Source organism: Rissa tridactyla, chromosome 1, assembly GCF_028500815.1.
Source record: "Rissa tridactyla isolate bRisTri1 chromosome 1, bRisTri1.patW.cur.20221130, whole genome shotgun sequence".
NCBI lineage: Eukaryota > Metazoa > Chordata > Aves > Charadriiformes > Laridae > Rissa > Rissa tridactyla.
The window spans coordinates 7,070,728-7,089,597 of NC_071466.1; the positions used below are offsets into that span (position 1 = coordinate 7,070,728).

General features: G+C 48.8%; 1 protein-coding gene across 1 annotated transcript in view; it reads left to right on the forward strand.

Moving 5' to 3' along the window:
* THAP12 (THAP domain containing 12) overlaps nt 1–13,563 on the forward strand; it is a 41,233-nt gene extending 27,670 nt beyond the window's left edge. Inside the window, exons 11-19 of the mRNA XM_054194069.1 lie at nt 1,771–2,320; nt 2,486–2,939; nt 4,240–4,332; nt 4,444–4,534; nt 6,227–7,433; nt 7,528–7,680; nt 7,786–8,186; nt 10,013–12,780; nt 12,900–13,563. The gene's annotated coding sequence lies outside the window, so the exon portion shown is untranslated. The remainder of the gene's footprint in view (nt 1–1,770; nt 2,321–2,485; nt 2,940–4,239; nt 4,333–4,443; nt 4,535–6,226; nt 7,434–7,527; nt 7,681–7,785; nt 8,187–10,012; nt 12,781–12,899) is intronic.
* Nucleotides 13,564–18,870: the final 5,307 nt, after the last annotated feature.

The window sequence follows — 18,870 nt, forward strand, 5'->3', positions numbered from 1 at the left end:
GACCTTAAGGGTCTCTGTCACTTGTGGCTCTGCAGGACCTGTCTCCTTCACCATATTTGTATGACATTGGCCAGTTTGTTCAAAGGTTTCAAGGTACTAGTGGAAGGCTTGATAAGCTCACATAAATACCCCCAGCACAATTACAGGGGTTTTAAAATACTTTTTCTTTCAAAAACTGGGCTAAAAATATCAAGCCGAAGTAAGAGCATGCAGAACTGTTAACGCCATTTCTGTCTGGCAAGTTAGTATATTCTAGCAGAGAAACAGGGTAATTAATTTACTTTTTTCTGCTGAAAAGCCATGTATATTAGGATTCTTCTAGGTTTTAAATGGATACATATAATGATATCAGATAATTTACTGAAGACTGGATTAACAAACTTGATTATTCGTAGAATCATGGAATGGTTTGGGTTGGAAGGGACCTTAGAGATCATCCAGTTCCTCCCAGTAGACCAGGCTGCTCCAAGCCCCGTCCAACCTGGCCTTGAACCCCTCCAGGGATGGGGCAGCCACAGCTTCTCTGGGCAACCTGGGCCAGGGGCTCACCACCCTCACAGCCAAGAATTTCTTCCTATTATCTAATCTAAATCCCCCTCTTTCAGTTTAAAACCATTGCCCCTCATTCTATGGCTCCCCTCCCTGCTTCAGAGTCCCTCCCCAGCTTTCCTGGAGCCCCTTGAGGGACTGGCAGGGGCTCGAAGGTCTCCCCGGAGCCTTCTCTTCTCCAGGCTGAACCCCCCAACTCTCTCAGCCTGTCCTCCCAGCAGAGGGGCTCCAGCCCTCTGATCATCTTTCTGGCCTCCTCTGGCCCCACTTCAACAGGTCCATGTCCTTATTCTGAGGACTCCAGAGCTGCACACAGTACTCCAGTACTCCCAATAAGCAGATCAAATTTAATTTATTCCGAAGGATTCAGTCTTCCAGCCCAGTCGCATAAGGACTCGCTCTAGCGTGACCAGAGTGATCCTGGCATAGGGGTGTTTGTCCCTGTCTGGTTGCTTCAGATTCGTTCTTGACACTGGGAGCCCAAAAGGACTCCCAGGCTGCTGACAACATTTATCAAGCCCAGCTGCCGAGGAAGGATGCTGATTGTAGGCAGCCCATAGTATGTCATGGAGAAAACATTTCCTTGTTCTGTGCTTTCCAAGTCACTGAGGTCCCTTCTGTGCAAACAGAGACAACGCTAAATTCCTGCTTGGCAGCCTCCAGCATGGCCCTACGGGGTTGTCTGCCTACCACAGAGAGCCACCTGCATTTAAATATAGTCACCTTCTTTGCATTAATCTAAATGTGCTCAGGAGCAGTAGGGATGTGCCAGGCAAGCCAGGAAGGAGAGCATCTGTTACCAGTAAACGCATCCAGATTTTCTAATGAGACTGGTTGCCTCGGGTTTAAGCTGGTTAATTTGCAGCCCCTGCCCAAAAGGTTTTCTAGCAGTATGTTCATGGCCAGTGCCTTTGAAACCAGGTGCCGTTCAAATGTCGTCTTTCATGTAATTTCAGATTTCTCAGTACTCCAGCCATTCTGAGAAAAAATGGCACTGAGAGACCATCAAAGGGACTTAAAGATTGCAATAATTCGGTTTACTGGATTAGAAATTAGAATAAAATTCATGTTTACTCACCTTTCTGTAAGTGTTTGTATGCTTCGGTGCTCCTATCTAAATATTTAGACAAATGGCCTGATTTTGAACATTCAGAGATTGTCTTGAATCTCCCACGCAGATAGCCTGTTGTTTTGGACTGACTTTTTGTATTATTTAAACAGTGAAAAGAAATAATTTGGGAGCTGAAATTGATGCCAAGGAGCCTTGTAAAACCTAGGAGTCTCCCGCTCTCCGGCCAAGCGTTTCCCTCCGCCTCGTGGGTTGATGCTGCGAGAGCAAGTCCAATAATGATGAGAGAAGAGAAGGAAGAGGTTTCTGGGAACAGCAGCCAAGTCTGTCCTGAGGAAGTATTTAGAGCTTGGGCTGTTGTGGATTTGAGCTCTTCAGGCTTGCACTGAAATGAAGTATCAAGTGACAAGAGCCACATTCACTGGTTCCTACATTACAGCAATAGTGCAGAGAAAAAGAGATCTTCCCGGTTCTGCGAGCTAAGTGGTCACTGTTAGTTTATCTTCCCCATTCCCGAAAGAGAAGACACTGGACGACTCCTCCATTGTTTTTCTTCTGGGAAATGATGGACATCCTTGGTTTGCAGCATGACCAAAATTGCCGTTCTGGGTAAAACTGCAGCTCAGTATCTTGCTGCAGACACTGGCCAGACCCAGCACCACAGGGAAAACTGCAACAGATCTCTTTAGGATGTATTATGAGGTGAGATGCCTGAAGGAAAAGCTTTCTTCTGGCCCCTTCCTTCTCCCTAGTAGCTTGAGGCTCAGCCACACACTAAGCCATAGGCATTTATAACCTCCCTTGATATTACTGATTACAGCTCTGGGTAGTGTTTTTATTCTTATACAGCTAATCTGTCCTTTGAAGGGTACAGGAACTAACCAGGACCAAGGCATGGACCCATCTACCATCCTGAAATAGTCCAGGTTGTGTAGTTATGGCCGTTCCCTGGTGTGGTTTTGGCTATGCTCTCCAACAGTTTCCAGGGAGAGCACAGATCTTAGGTCGCTCTTAGTGGGTGGCATGGTTGAGGCCACTGTATTTTGATGAGTATTTGGGTGTATGAGTACACAGTATTTGGCTGAGCTGTGCAAATGGTCTTCTGGGCCAGAAAACAGTCCTTGAATCATATTTACTAGAAGAGATGTAGCCACTGATATTAACGTGTCTCTGAACTGCAGAGACAATAGTTGTCCTCCTGTTCTTAGGTTACTGCCTGCCTACAGAGAAGGACTGCTGGAGCTAGCAGGCTTGGATGGGGACAAGGAATTGATGGGGAAGGCAGCAATGTTCAGGCTGGAGGAAGGTTGTTTTCAACAGGGTGAGTAATTAGCACTAGAGCAGGTCACTAGAAGGCAGGGTGGATTCTTCATCAGGTGAAGGCTTCAGAGTTAAATTAGATATTTTTCTGTAAGGTGGTGCTCCAGCTGGATGCAGATGTATTAGTGGAGGCAGGGGGTCTGTAGCTCCCTCCAGCAGTAGACCTGCCTCACGGCTGCAAGCCTGGGGACTGCAGGAGGGTGGGGTGCTCTTTGCTGCTCTGTGTGCAGGGACCTTGCGGTCCGTGTTGACCAGGAGATCAGGAGAGTGGACAACAGCAGCCCCTTCCAGAGGTGAACGTCCTCCCCAGATTCATTTTTGGGTGATACTCCCTTGTCCCTGTGAGAGGTGGTCCTCTTTTGCCAGCACAGCCAATGCTTGGCAGACTTTTTTTGTGTCTCCTCCTCTTCAGTTGTGCTTGGAGATGGAGGAAGCTTTCTCTACTGGATATGACAAGTCAAAGGAGAGGGGGAGGAATGACAGTGAGGGGACCGAGGTATTCAACAGAGCACCTGTGAGCACAGCTGAATGATTTTAAAATGGTCATCATCATTTGCTTAATGGATTTGATGTGGATGCTGCTGGTAAAAGTGGTGCTTTTCTTTGCGACTTAAAAACTGTAAGGAGTCTGCCAAAAAAACCAACACTACCAAAAAAAAAACTTAGTACCAAAGTTGAATGGGTAACTCAACCCTTTGTATTGCCTTAGTTTTCTACTGAATCCTCTAGACCTGTTAATGTTCCGCAGCTGGTATGGAATCACGTCAAATATCTGATTCCAGCTGCTTTGAAGATCCCTAACTTTCTCTTTGGCCCAGCCAGCGAGTGATGAGGTGTTTCAGTGTTTCTCTTTGCAATGCCTAATTGACTTTAGAGCCTAAATTTGGTTTTCCAAACTGAATTACTCATGTAAGAGCCTAAAATATTTAACACTGCAAGTGGGTCAGGGTAGGATGGCATGCGTAGTTGGGTACCACAGCCCAGGTGATGAACAGAGGTTTGTTAAGTGGACTGCTAGGCCACTCGCTTTAGCTCTTGATTTCTTACCATCACGTCCTCTCACTCCAGTGTTCCTGTAAGTCCTTTAGGCGTTGCAGTACTGAATATTGCTAAATACTCATTAAAATCTAGGCCACAGTCTTCTCATGCCTGAGCAACTGTCTTGCTGTCGCAGCAATGATCTCCCATTGTTGGCCAAATGTCTTTTGCGAGATGTACATAAACCCTGCAAAGTCTTTATAAAAGTAAAAATGTCTACCTAGACTGGCAGTTTGGTGTGCACATCATTCTTTCATCTGCAGTGTTATGTTTTAATCTATTGTCTGTGACTGGAGAAGAAATCCAGAGCAAGGACTACAGGCTTTGATGAAGATAAAGCCAGATTTTCACCGCAGGTAAATTGGCAGTATTACCTGCGCCACTAAGAAATTGAATTTTGCCATTGCTTTGTTACATTCTTAAAGGTTGATTTTTTTTTTTTTTTTTTTTTTTTTCTTTGTAAACAGCTGCCAAAGCTGAATAGTGGCTGGTTTGTGTCTAGTGAAGAACAGACTTGGACTAAATGGAACAGCTGCACAAAGATGTTCAACATAATAGGTAATGCGAGTCTTTAAACAAAACCCAGTGCCATCAAAGCCAAAATCCGAAAAGCTCTTAACAAAAACCATATTTGTAAGAAACAGATGGGAAAAAAATTCTTCTGAGCTGTATAACAAGATCCCATCAATCAGTGCAGCAGCAATGGCATACAGAAACCTTCACACATGAGCAAAAAACCATAACCAGAACCAGACATGATACCAATATCTCCAACTCCTCAAAAAGCAAGAGAGAGTCAGGGTGAACAACATCCTGGGAGGCTGAGGACAGGCAGGAAGCACAGTAGTTATGGAGGTGTTTTATCTCCATAAAGCTGGGGTTTGGGAGATTTAGGAAAGCATCATTCCAATACATTTTTCAACAGATCAGTTAAAAATACAGTATTAAGCTCCCAAGCAGTCTTTTTTATATGTACTGGAAAGCTGGTAATAATCGAGCTGTCCGTAAAATGAAGCAAAGCACTCCAGTATATTCCCCTGCGGATTTTAATGTTATTTTTGCCACTAGATGTCTCTGCTGACTTCACCGTGGGCTGGATGAGCCGCTTTCCCTGGTGAACAGGAGTGACCAAGGTGGAAATCAAGCTGTGACAAAACCTGCTTGTGACTTTAGTTCCTAGTGATTTGTTTCTGATTAATGATATCTTATGTTTAACACAAAGATAAGGATCTGCAAGAGCTTTCTCGGCTATCTCCCTTTTTTCAAGGCATTTGCTGTTGTCCATCGTTGCTCCTATTTCAGAGCACTTGTTCCTACCCTGATATGTTCATTCTCATCCCCTTCCCATCTCCCTGATGGTCTCATTGCTTGTTTCCAAGGGTTTTTTAATCCTTGGATCTCATACGCGCTGAGGAGTGCTGTGGACTAAGAGCAGTGATTCCTTGAAAGCACCCTGGGGCCAGCACAAAGGGCTGTGGGACACTGGGTAGAGCTCAGGGTGTCAGAGCAAGGTGCCTTTTCGATAAGTGTTAATGACAGACATGACGGGAGGGAAGAACCGATATGATCACATGTAGATGTTGACTCCAAGCTCCTGTACTTCAAAATATGAGGTGGCTTGATGGTGGAAACCATGTCAGATGGTCCCTAAATGTGCAATCCGAGAGCCAGGACTGGATAAAATGATGACAGCAGTGGCTGCATGTCCTCTGGAAGAGAGCTGGTTGTCTTCTGCTGGCTCACAGCAAGGTAGACGGGCTTAGTGCAGCCTTTGGTCATGGCTGCAGGGTTGCCTCAGTAACTGGCAGCTCATACTGACTGTTGGGGAACAGTCATGAGATGGAGGTGCTGCAGACTGTAGCGACTTTGATTCTGTAGCTCTAAAGATGTAAAGGGTACCCAGCTTAGAGGTTAAGCGATGTGTGCCTGAGGTAGAAGCGATGGCCCCAGCGGGTTACTCGTATTGCCCTTCATGCTACAGCAATGCTGTGCCTGAGGTTTCTGATAGGTGCTGCCATTTGCCTGAGGTTTGAAACCTGGTCCAAAATAGCTTTTTGCCACTGCTGTCACTACAGGGACTAGTCCCTGCCCTAAGAGACCTTCTCCCCTCTTGGGTAGACGTGAGCATGCCCTGGATAGGCTTTGTGGGGGGAACGTGAAGTCTCAGGGTTATCATCTCTTCACCATTACAGTGAAGAGGTAAACTCAGCAGGACTTCAAAAAAATCTTCATCGCTTTTTCTTTTTGCAGCTCACCACTCTGTTTTTCCGTTCATTTCTGACAAAACCGAGAAGCTTTCAACACCAAAGGACACCTTCCCAATTTCACCGTGTTCCCACGACAGCTCAGGGCAGTGTCTGAGTGCAAGGAAATTCCAGGGATGCTCAGAGGCGTATCTCAGGGGAGGAGCTTGGAAGAAAATATCAGAGAGTTCATGTTTTAACAGGCTACCCTCAAGATAATGGTGAGAATTGGAGAGTTTTCTCCTTTTCCATTATTTAGCTCTGTATCTCAGTAGCAATTATCAGAAAGGAAGTGCTGCATGGGATAGGTGGGGCTTTGACAAATAACTGTACGATATAAATGCTGGGACTGGCAAATATTGTCAACATGTCTTCTGAACTCACGTGGCAGCGCACTCCGTCTGAGTTTAAAACCAGTAACTGCAGGAAGAGAAGGTGGGATCCAGAGCGTGGGCTGGTCCCAGAGTCTGATATGGTGTTTCCAAATAACAGGCCTGAGAATGGGAGGATTTGTGGCTCTCTCCTACCTGTTCCCACTAATGGAATAGCTGCACCTAAAACTGACATGTGTTTGAGTGCAAATCCTCCATTCCTCCTTTCCTGGACATGATTTGGGTCAGAAGTAAACCTTGGCGTAGTACTGAGTGCTGTTCTGAATCGCAAAGGGATGCTTTCCCACTCTGGGGGTAAGGTAACATACTTAACATCTCCGTTCCTCAGTTTGACCATCTTTAATCAGAGAATAACAATATTGACCAAAAGAGGTTGTTACATTTAAATGCTTGACAAGTCCTGGAGGACAGAGATGGCACTAAACTGCACGGGCTCTGGTGGCACACTGAAGAAGAAAACTGGTAAGGTTATATGTGCAAGTCTTGCTCCAGTGTTTCTACAATGACTATTTCCAGGAATCAAATACTCAAGTATCATACAAAACCCCCTACCTTAAACTTGTGGTTGCATCCACTGAAATTAATGGCATTATCTGTGATTTTTTCATAGAGAGCTGATAATGACCTTAGCACTTAAAAGGAGTTATGTGGGGACACTTTCCTCTATTTGAAGTCTGGATGAGTCTAGCTTAATTATCTAGTTTGATCTAATTCATCACACGGCTCATTGGCTTTCGTTCAATGGTTCTGACAACGTGCTCCAAAACCTGTGGTGCCTGGACTACTTTGATCGTAGACGGAGACAGCATGTTACAGCCACAGGTATGAAGAAGCCAATTTGGCTCATTACTTCATTAAGTTAGGGCAGAGAGAAGACCTGGAACCCAAATGGGGATGTGACACTCTCTTTTTCTAGTCCCTATCAGCTCATCCATCCAGTAGCTGCCGCCTCTCCCACTGACCCCGGGCAGATGTTGACGGGCTTTGTGCAGGGTCGTTGAATGCCTGGTTTATTGACAGTACCAGTTGCGCAGCAAAGGCCGTAAACACAATGTAAAGGAAAAATGAGGTGAGGCTGAGTTTTTTGTTTGTTTTTAACATCTTCCTTCTCTTCCCCATAAATAATATAGCCCATTAGGTTTTCATTTCAGTCTTGGTCTCTCTTTGCTTCCAGGCGACCTCCTGAGCTGTATCTGAACCCTTGATCCTCACTCATGGGGTAAGGTTGGACCTCGCTTGGCCAGTGCTCACTGCGGAGGCTGTGGCACCATTGCTCTTGTAAGCAAATAAAACTCTCTGACTACATCTATACTAATAACCGGCACAGGTCTCAGCTGGCCATACAGCTAAATTTTATGCACGATCCGTGGAAACAGTTTTGGCCAGTCTCAAACAGTCCTGTAGTTGCACAGCCAGATGGCCTTCCCAGTGACGAGGATGGATGTGCCCAACCTGGTCTGGAAAGCAATAGAGATTAATGACGAAGGTACAGATCCTTCCATCTCATCTGGCCGTTGGGCCAGGGAACGGGCCTTGGCAATGCTCATTTTGCTGACATAAAGACAGCTGAGACAGGTAAGTGCCTGTTCTAGAAGATCTTGTGGTAAGACGAGCCGCATAGGTCACCACGTTTCAGCTTTTTATGGGATAGTTTAGTACTGTCCCTTCCTGCATATGAAGCGTGCTTGGGAGCTCAATCCTAAAGCTGGCAGGGGAAGAGACGAGGAGGGAGCAGAACAGGTTTTATTGGATCACTCTTACTTGGGGCTGATGTCTCCAGCTTTCCAGGGACGCCTTGCATCTCACTGCTTTGCTTGAAGCATGAAGTCAAGGAGTTTGGCAGCAGTTGAGCAATCAGTTGCTCCTCTCTGCTTTAAAACTTTCCCTAATTATTCGTTCCAGTGAGAAACACTGAATTCAAAGTGGGAGATCATATCCAGGGTGGATGCTGAGGGCAAGGACGCAGAAAGGATTTGGAGTAAAGTTTACAAGCAGCTTTTCAAATGGCTTGAAATAAGTTCCCTTGGCTGCATTTCAGCTGTTTCCCCAACTCATCCCTCCTTTGTCTCGTAAAACGTTTGTATAGTGGGACAGCTACATCCATACTTTGTATGCGTTTTGTTCTGGTTCTGTATCACATTTTGATACCAGAGAGAAGACTTCCAAACTGCAAGTAACCCACAGCTTTTAATAAATTGGCCTGCTATGAAGAACTTCTTACCTGGTGGGCTAGACGAGGTGACAGTGAGGTGGATCGAGAGCTGGCTGAGTGACAGAACCCAGAGGGTTGTGATCAGCGGCACAGAGTCCAGTTGGAGGCCTGTAACGAGTGGTGTCCCTCAGGGGTCAATACTTGGACCAATTTTGTTCAATATATTCATTAATGACCTAGATGAGGGGACAGAGTGTATCCTCAGCAAGTTTGCTGATGATACCAAGCTGGGAGGGGTGGCCGACACTCCAGAGGGCCGTGCTGCCATCCAGTGTGACCTGGACAGGCTGGAGAGCTGGGCAGAGAAGAACCTAATGAGGTTCAACAAAAGCAAGTGTAGGGTCCTGCACCTGGGAAGGAAGAATGCCAAACACCAGTATAGGTTAGGGGCGGACATGCTGGGAAGCAGCTCTGAGGAGAAGGACCTGGGGGTCCTGGTAGACAGCAAATTATCCATGAGCCAGCAGTGTGCCCTTGTCGCCAAGAAGGCCAATGGCATCCTGGGCTGCATAGGGAAGACTGTGGCCAGTAGGTCGAGGGAGGTCATTCTCCCCCTCTACTCTGCACTGGTGAGGCCACAACTGGAGTACTGTGTCCAGTTCTGGGCTCCCCAGTTCAAGAGGGACAGGGAACTACTGGAGCGAGTCCAGCGAAGGGCAACCAAGATGATTGTGGGACTGGAGCACCTCCCTTATGAGGAAAGGCTGAAAGAGCTGGGACTCTTTAGCCTGGAGAAGAGAAGGTTGAGGGGGGACCTGATTAATGTTTACAAGTATCTAAAGGGTGGGTTTAAGGAGGACGGAGCCAGGCTCTTTTCAATGGTTCCCAGCGACAGGACAAGGGGCAATGGGCACAAGCTAGAACATAGGAAGTTCCGTTCAAATACACGGAAAAACTTCTTTACAGTGAGGGTGACAGAGCACTGGAACAGGCTGCCCAGGCAGGTGGTGGAGTCCCCTTCTCTGGAGATTTTCAAGACCCGCCTGGATGCAGCCCTGAGGGATGTGCTTTAGGCAATCCTGCTCTAGCAGGGGAGTTGGACTAGATGATCTCTAGAGGTCCCTTCCAACTCTGAAGATTCCGTGATTCCGTGATTCCGTGATTCCGTGGTGATTCCTGGGACAGCATTTCTGAACAAAGCAGGTAAAAACGCCTTTCCATAAGCTGAATCCTCTTTTTTTAAGAGCAGCCTTCACCCTCAGGCAGATGTAACACCACGTGAGAGCCCAGTATTCAGCTCCCACCAAACAGCAGTGCTCGTTGAAAGCAGATAAGTACCAGGAGAAAAAGAGAGGTGATGGGTAAAGGGGATGCAGAAGACAAGGCAGAACCATAAACAGAATGGCTCTATGGCCGTTGCTGCAAATTGCATCTTCTAGCAAAAGCCTTCTTTTATGAACAGATGCTGAGGGGGGGAAGTTTAAAAAATAATAGCTGTATCTAGATTTAGGATACATCAGATCTCCAAAGAATTTTTTATTCTGCTTGCACTTTACATGTGTTCTACAGTGCCAGGAACTACTCATGCCAAGAGCCAGTGGTACGTGGACGCACAGTCTGTGTGATGTTGTCATAAATTAACGGTGAGCTTTATCGTTATCTCGCTGCAGACAAGGACTGGTGCTGGATCAATGAGGCAAAGGGAAATCATCCACGGAAATGCAATCTGCATGGCTGAACCTGACTAAGGAGGAGACAGCAGGAGACAGGGTTGACTGTGCACCACAAATTAGATAAGAGGCGAAGAAGCCAGTGAGATTTTCAGACAATCTCTCCTTGTGTGGTTAGGATGGAGGTAAGCTCAAGGACTTGGCAATGCATTTGTTTGTAGAAGCAGCAGAAGGGTGAAGGTGAGAGGAAAAAGGTGGAGGTTCTCGTTACTGAGGACAGTAGGAGGCAGATAGGACACATGTCCATGGGGATTCAAGTCATAGAAACATAGAATCATAGAATGGTTTGGGTTGGAAGGACCTTCAAAGGCCCTCTAGTTCAACCCCATGCCATAAGCAGGGACATCTTTAACTAGACCAGGTTGCTCAGAGCCCTGTCCAACCTGGCCTTGAATGTTTCCAGGGATGAGGCATCTCCCACCTCTCTGGGCAACCTGGGACAGTGTCTCACCAACCTCAGCGTAAAACATTTCTTCCTTATATCTAGTCTGAATCTCCCCTCTTTGAGTTTGAAATCATTACCCCTTGTCCTGTCACAACAGGCTCTGCTAAAAAGTATATCTCCATCTTTCCTGTAGGCCCCCTTTAGGTATTGGAAGGCCACAATAAGGTCTCCCTGGAGCCTTCTCTTCTCCAGGCTGAACCCCCCCAGCTCTCTCAGCCCGTCCTCCCAGCAGAGGGGCTCCAGCCCTCCCAGCATCTCCGGGGCCTCCTCTGGCCCCGCTCCAACAGCTCCGTGTCTCTCCTGTGCTGAGGCCCCAGAGCTGGAGGCAGCACTGCAGGGGGGTCTCCCCCAAGCGGAGCAGAGGGGCAGAATCCCCCCCCTCGCCCTGCTGCCCACGCTGCTGGGGATGCAGCCCAGGCAGCAGGGGGGTTTCTGGGCTGCTAGTGCACATTGACGGCTCATGTTGAGCCTCTCATCCACCAGCACCCCCAAGTCCTTCTCCTCAGGGCTGCTCTCCATCCCTTCATCCCCCAGCCTGTATGGATACCGGGGGTTGCCCTAACCCAGGCGTGGGAGCCTGCACTTGACCTCACTGAACCTTATGAGGTTCAGACAGGCCTACTTCTCGAGCCTGTCCAGGTCCCTCTGGATGACATCCCGTCCCTCAGGTGTGTCACCGCACCACTCAGCTTGGTGTCATCCATAAACTTTCTGAGGGTGCACTCAGTCTTACTGTCTATGTCATTGATAAAGATATTGAACAATACTGGTTTCAATACGGATCCCTGAGGGATACCAGGTCAACTTTAGTCATCTAAGGGCTTAAAATAAGCATAGTCGACTGGACCCTCACTGTGGCCCGTGGGAAAAAGCAAGGCATTTCCAGAGGGGGAATGTAGGACTATGTTGGGGTGGGCTTGCCTAACCCCAATGATGCCCCGCTCTCCCTTTTCACTGTGGGAGAGCACTAGGTGACTGTCTTATGCTGGACTTAAGTTGGTGAAAACTCTCCCCCCACCTCTTACGGAGGAAAAATCAGGAAAATCCAGGCGTGAATGCCCAAGTGACAGCTTGTAAGAGACACGGCCAACAATCAGCTGCAAGTGTGAGCAGGGTGAGAACAGGAGGCTAAAAGAAGGGCTGCCTGGGGTGCCAAACGGGAGAGATTATTTCCAGTGGATCAAAGGAAAAGGAAGCAGAACATGATAATCTAGGACAGCCCTTCTCCAGGATGGGATCTACTGGGCTGCAAGCTTGCATCTGCAGGGAAGCAGCAGGAGCCACAGGGACTGGGTTTCTTAAAACAGGACTGGATGAAGAAGTGATGCAGGAGGGTGGGGAGCCCCTGTCCCAGGTTGCCCAGAGAAGCTGTGGCTGCCCCATCCCTGGAGGGGTTCAAGGCCAGGTTGGACGGGGCTTGGAGCACCCTGGTCTGGTGGGAGGTGCCCCTGCGCGGGATGATCTTTAAGGTCCCTTCCAACCCAAACCATTCTGTGATTCTTTGTGCTTTAAGGAGCAATCCCAGAACAAGTAGGGGGCATCTTATTTTGTCATTGTTTTAGAAGTAGTAGTAGTTCATTCAGAGACTATTGTGACTGTTGTCGAAGTAAGGCAGTAATCCATGGAGCAAATCCCCGCCTGGCCTTCCTAAAGGAGGTGACTTCGCTGCAGTGAATAAAGCTGCCGCAGTTTTTCTCAGAGGAGGCTGTGAAGATGCTTTTCAGTGAACGCGAGTCACACCAGGCGTCCGACTCCCTCTTCTCAACTCTTTGGCTCTGGGGACCATGAGGTGGCGCAGTTACCCTGGATATATCTGATCACAGCTGGCTGCACGCTGGCCAGGTATCCTCCCAAAATACGCGCCCGCTTTCCCCAGCTGCATAACTACAACCATGTGTTAAGGAGCTGCTTTATACACTGTATAGCTACATCACCTAACCCCTTTTTTTTTGCCTTCCCAGGGCATCAGTGAGTTTCTGCGGGACAAGAAAGTGCAATCAAGCGTATTGTGCTCTCCTGTTAGCAAGTGTGCCCCTTGCAGGGATCCCTTTCCTCTCCTTTGCTTAAATAGGGCTTTACTAAAATAAACTAATGGCAAATGCATTTTATGTTTCCCCCCCTGGAAAGCACTACAAGGACATCGCTTGTTTTATTAGCGGGAGAGCAGGATGCAAAATAACAGACACAGACCACATGGCAGAAGGTGTTGGCGGTGGCTATCCCTCCCTCTGCACGCCCCATCTCCAGAGTGGGAAGAAAAGGTCTGAGAGCTGCGTCCGGTTTGCGGGTAGTGTCCAGTGCTGTCTGGTTTTGGGTCCTTTTTGGGTTTGTGAAGGGGTGGTAGCTCCAGTGCCCTGGCTCGTTTCCAGGGAGGGAGGCTGTGCTGCCTCTCCTTCAGGTTCCCCATCGGATTGAACTGGATCTGGGGTTTTTCCTCCTTTCCCCTTCCCAGCGGTTGGGTCATCTTGTTGTGTGCTCACAGATTGCCCCAGAGATGGTGCGTTTCAGTGTAAAATCTACATCTGTTCATGAACTTGGACACTAAAACCCATGCAGCGAGGACAACCTGAGTCCTGTGTTTCCCATGAGCTGCATCCTGGGAATAAAAATGCTTTGGGATACAAAGAGCATTTCCTCCCTGGGATGCTGTCTTTGCTCATGCCATGGCTGAAGCTTCACTCAACCTAGAGTTTGCCTTCAAAAGCTATGGTGAAATGGAGGCAGATAGATCTTCTTCAGCTCCTGGCAGTCAGCGTGGCCATACCAGGCATGCGGTGTCGCACACACGGGTGCAGTATGGTGCTGCATAAGCACCCATATGGGAAACACACCCTGTCAGTAGGTTTTGGTATTCATTCCCTAGAGCGTCACCGATCCTGAGCGTGATATGGTGCGAACTCACCCTCCTGCTCCACAGGCGCATTTCGCTATGTCTATAAATGCCCTCACAGCATGTCAGGCCCTGATTGTTATCACCTGTACACTTGAGAGATCAAAACAGCCCTAGAAAGGCTTCTCCAGACTCTGCTGTGAGGGCTCACACTGCCCGCCTGCCCGCCCCCAGCCACATTCCAGCACAGGAGAGGAGCTCCATGCTCTCCTGTGCAAGCACCACACCGGCACCATCTCCTCCCTTGGCCAAAAGTGCAGATCTGAGGCAGAGCATTGCTGGCCAGAAAGCCCAGTGGGTGCGGATGCTGCCTTTGGCTCCAAGGAGAGAGGGGACAAGCATCCCCTGTAGACCAAGGAGCAGAGGAGCCACTTGTCTGGGCATGCCCACCTCTTCTGAAATGCTTTTGTAATTGCCTTCTAAACTGTCAGTACAGCGTCCACCATATCCCATCTCAAGCAGAAGCACTGAAAAGCCCTTTCATGGCATGGATTCACCCTACAAGCACCGCACTGGTGTGGCCAAGCCGTGAACCTGGCTTTCATCTGGGCACCTCAGAAGGCCAACTAAACCCCCAGGAGATCTGAATCTCCCTTTAGAAGTGCCCTCCTCCACCCATTGGGTGCCCGGGGCTCCTGAATGAACACCCTTCAGGGTGTAATTAATTATATTTAACGTTTTCTTCACCTTCCAAAATTGCCTCCCACCTTCCATCAGCAGTTCATGCGATGCTAGTTCCCAGACCAGCTACCCAAAACCTGCCAGGTCTCCCACTTGGGTGGTCTGAGATGTGGAGATGTGATGCCTCCAGTCCCCCGTTTCATCTCTGTCTTTGGGGCAGTGCGGTTGGGATCAAGGACGGGGGCAACTGCTACAGCAGGGACCTGGCCACCTTTTACATCTCCGGTTGGGTTACGCTCAAGCTCCTCTGATGCCCAACCCAGGCACCGCGTCCGCTTTTGCTATCGGCTCCTGGTTGCGAGCTGAGCCCTGCAAACCTACGCATTCCTCCTTGCTTACACACCGCAAGCTTTATTTGTTTTAATCAAAGGGGCCTCTGATAATTATTAACATATTTAATTATTTTTACTCTGAGTCACTCGGCTCGGGTGTGGAGTGATCACAAGGATTGTTTTACTACAAAGACACGGCCCTAGAGCATTTGCACCACCAAGTAATCACCCTTTGCAGATGGAGCTCCCCATCGATGCCTGCCTCGCAGCCTGCCTTTCCTCCCAATTTGAGCTGCTTTTTGCTTCACTGGGAAGTGCCGGCCTCAAAAAGAGCAAAATGGGGCACATTCAGACAATTTGCAGGGCTACGGTTTTGCACCCTGAGGTTGCAAACTCCAGGAGAGAGCTGGAAGGGAAAGATGTTCATCTGAGCTGTGCTCCAGCCCTGGACCTTGTTGGGGGGTGTTAGTCCGTCTGCCTCTCACGAAAATTGCACCATCCCATCCAGCATCTCCCCCTCCCAGGCTCGCCAGCGAGTTACGTGGCCTCGCAGCAGCAATCAGAGCACACTGCAATTAGTGGTGTTTGTCTGAGGAAACTCATAACTCTGCACTTCCACATGATTTATGAGGTTCCCCAGCCCGGGCTGGCCCGTGAGCCACAATCGTTCCCAGCCCCGCTGGTTCACGGCGAGGCTACCCGGGGCGGTCTGGGTGTTTTTCCTCCTCCGGTGTCCATCAGAGCTTTGCAGGGAAGCGCTCCCCTTGGCAAATACCCCCTCCTGTGATTCCCTGGGGTCTGTGTGCTTTCGTTGGGGGCCAGACCCATGTTTCTGGGCTGCTTTTGCATTGGGATGCATCTCACCATCCTGGGTGAGCTTGGTTCCTGCTCCCTTGTCTGTGCCCTGGGACTTTCTCCCCAAAGTAAGTCAGGACCCTGCAACTGTGGATCCCACTGGACGGCCTTTTTCCTGAGCATCCAACATCCTGGAGAATCCACGTGGCTGGGGAGCAAGAATTACTTTAACTCTGTCCCCCCCGGTGATGCAGGATTGCATTAGCCAAATCTGTAGACACAAGAAAACTGAGGGAGCGACTCAAGGGACCGACTCAAGGATGAACAAAGGACACCTTGGCAGGGCTGGGAACTGAGCAAAAATCTTCAGACACCTTAGAGAAGATGTTGGCCCCTGTTGAAATCCATATTCAAGAATAAGTTTTTGGTTAAATACGTATATAAATATTTATACAGAGAGAGAGAGAGAGAGGAAGAGGTGGAAAGAAATAAGTTTCACAAACTGAAAACTGCACCATTTTAAACAAATCAAAGCTTTGAATAAAAACCAGAACACTGATGCTACTTTAAAAGGACATAAGATAAGGTCCGGTCCCTGCTTTCCCTGGAGGGAAAGGATTGGAAAATAGTGATCAGGCTGTTCCTGCTAAGGTTGAGCTCTTTCTCAGAAAGCCTGTTTGTTTTTTTTTTTTTGTCCAAAGCTTTTTATCAGCATTTTTGTTAGCTCTAATAATAGCAGCACTTCTTTTGTCTTGGCTGTTTTCACTGCAGACCCCAGGGAGCAGAGCTGGTGTCCCAGCATTTAAAGGCTTGTCCCCACCAAAGCCCATTTCTAGTCTTGGTCAGAGCTTTGGATGGGCAGCGATCACCCCAAAGCCCTGGTGTTTTTGGTGTTGTCTTGTCCCTCTAAAGCCTTTATGCGTGTGTCCAAAAGCCACGTCCTAGCAAGCTGCCTGCGAGACTCCGTAGGCAGGAGGTGCATGGGGAGGGGTCAGAAGAAGGTGTGTTTGGAGCTGATTTTTGCTCCTGTGCCTTAAGGACAGCCTGGGCCCTGTGATGGCCATCCAACACTTCTCACCAAGCACCATCCCAGCCTCACATCTGCTTTCCTGAGGGTGTTCACAAGATACAGTCCTGCTTGCTTTGGACATAGTGGAGAAAAAAGCAAATGCAGAAGTATGGGGTGAATTCCTGATCTTGGCTCCCCAGTGCAGGGAAGAGTGAGATTTGGGAACATAATTTTAAAATAAGAGGGACTCCTCTTGTTTAGAGATGCTACAAGCTGAGATGAGGGATAAATGCGAGAGCATGCCCAGCTCCACTTGCATATGTTGTCACAAAGGAAGAGGGGCCTCCCCAAAGTGGCAGATGACAGCAGCTGGAAGGTGCCACGGGAAGCTGGAGAGAAGCCCAGGGAGAAGCACCCAGTGCAGGAGGTGGGAAGAAGCATCAGGAAGAGCCATCTCTCCTGTTTGCTCCAGTTGCAGCAGCTGAGCAGCATCTTGGGACGTGCCAGGATCTCAGAATCCCTGCATTACTTGAGCCTGGGTTATTTTTGATCGACGTGGTCTGCCAGAGCTAATTCCCAGCTTGCACGAGTGACCATCCTGGCAAAATGGGATGAATGACCTGAGAGTCCTGGTGGACAACAGGATGATCCATGAGCCATCAATGTGCCCTGGTGGCCAAGAAGGCCAATGTCATCCTGGAGTGCATCAAGAAGAGTGTGGCCAGCAGGTGGAGGGAGGTCATCCTCCCCCTCTGCTCTGCCTTGTTGAGGCCGCACCTGGAGTACTGTGTCCAGTTCTGGGCTCCCCGGTTCAAGAAGGACAGGGAACTGCTGGAGAGGGGACAGCAAAGGGCTGCAAAGATGCTGAGGGGACTGGAACACCTCTCTGATGGAGAAAGGCTGAGGGATTTGGGTCTCTTCAGTCTGGAAAAAAGACAGCTGAGGGGGGACCTTATCAATGCTTAGAAATACTGAAAGGGTGGGTGTCAGGAGGATGGGGCCAGGCTCTTCTCAGTGGTGCCCAGGGACAGGACAAGGGGCAACGGGCACAAACTTGACCATAGGAAGTTCCATCTCAACATGAGGAGGAACTTCTTTCCTGTGAGGGTGGCAGAGCCCTGGCACAGGCTGCCCAGAGAGATGGGGGAGTCTCCGTCTCTGGAGACATTCCAATCCCACCTGGATGCGTTCCTGTGCCACCTGCTCTGGGTGACCCTGCTCTGGCAGGGGGTTGGACTGGATGGTCTCCAGAGGTCCCTTCCAACCCCCACCATTCTGTGATTCTGTGGTCCTGTGAGTTGTGGCTCTCTCATTGCTGCTGCTGTGGATAACAGAGCTGTGCCATCGCAGCATCCTCTGCTCCCCACTGCTCCCCGTCCCCTCTGCAAACCACCCGACAATGCTCCTTTATTGCAAGATCAGAGCAGGGAAGGGGAAAAACAGGGCTATTAAAGCCGAGACTATATTAAGCCAGGGAAAACCACAAAAATAAGTGCCTGCAATCCCAGCAGCGCTAAACCTGTCCGCTGACTTCCCCTCCGAAACCAATCTCTCCCTGACCCGGCTGGGAAAACGCCTGTAGTTGTAACCACCCAGTCAGGAAAACACAAAGCGAGGCATTTATCTGAGCCTTTGATTGCACAGCTCGGCACGGCGATTTGCTCTGCTCTGCAAAATAACAAAGCCAAGACGCTGCAGGTAACAGTCAGGCCAAGAAGTCTGTGAGTTTCATTCCCTACAAGTGAGTTTTGGCACGGTAGCTGCTTCACACCCAATTAATTACTTCAGCACCAGATTATACTTGCAGGCTCCAATAGACGTGATAATAGGAACCAATTAAATTAATTTATATTTACTTTGTAAGCATATTTTCCTTTGGTAAATCTTTGCTTTAATTTGACAGATTGGACTCCAGCATTTTGTTTTGGTTAAGAGATACGGCCCTAAATCCAGAGGAGCAAATCCAAACCTGTAAAACCAAGAAGTCCTTCCCTTTCAGGTTCAAAAACATGTAGGACATGAGGTTAAAAAAAAAAAAAAGGAAAAAGAAGGACGTATGCACGTGCCCAGACTAATAAAAACATACCGTGAAATGTGCGGGGAAGTGCCAGCGCGTCTTGCTGGAAGAATGTGAGCACGAGCTGGGTTGGAGGCGGTGGCTGGCGAGATGTCCACGCCAGAGCTTGAAATGGAGATAAGCTTTCATGTCGCAGCGGGCAGGCTCATGGAAAAGCGTGCATGGGAGACAGCCACGTTCTGCTGTCACCTGCAGTCGGGAACTGACT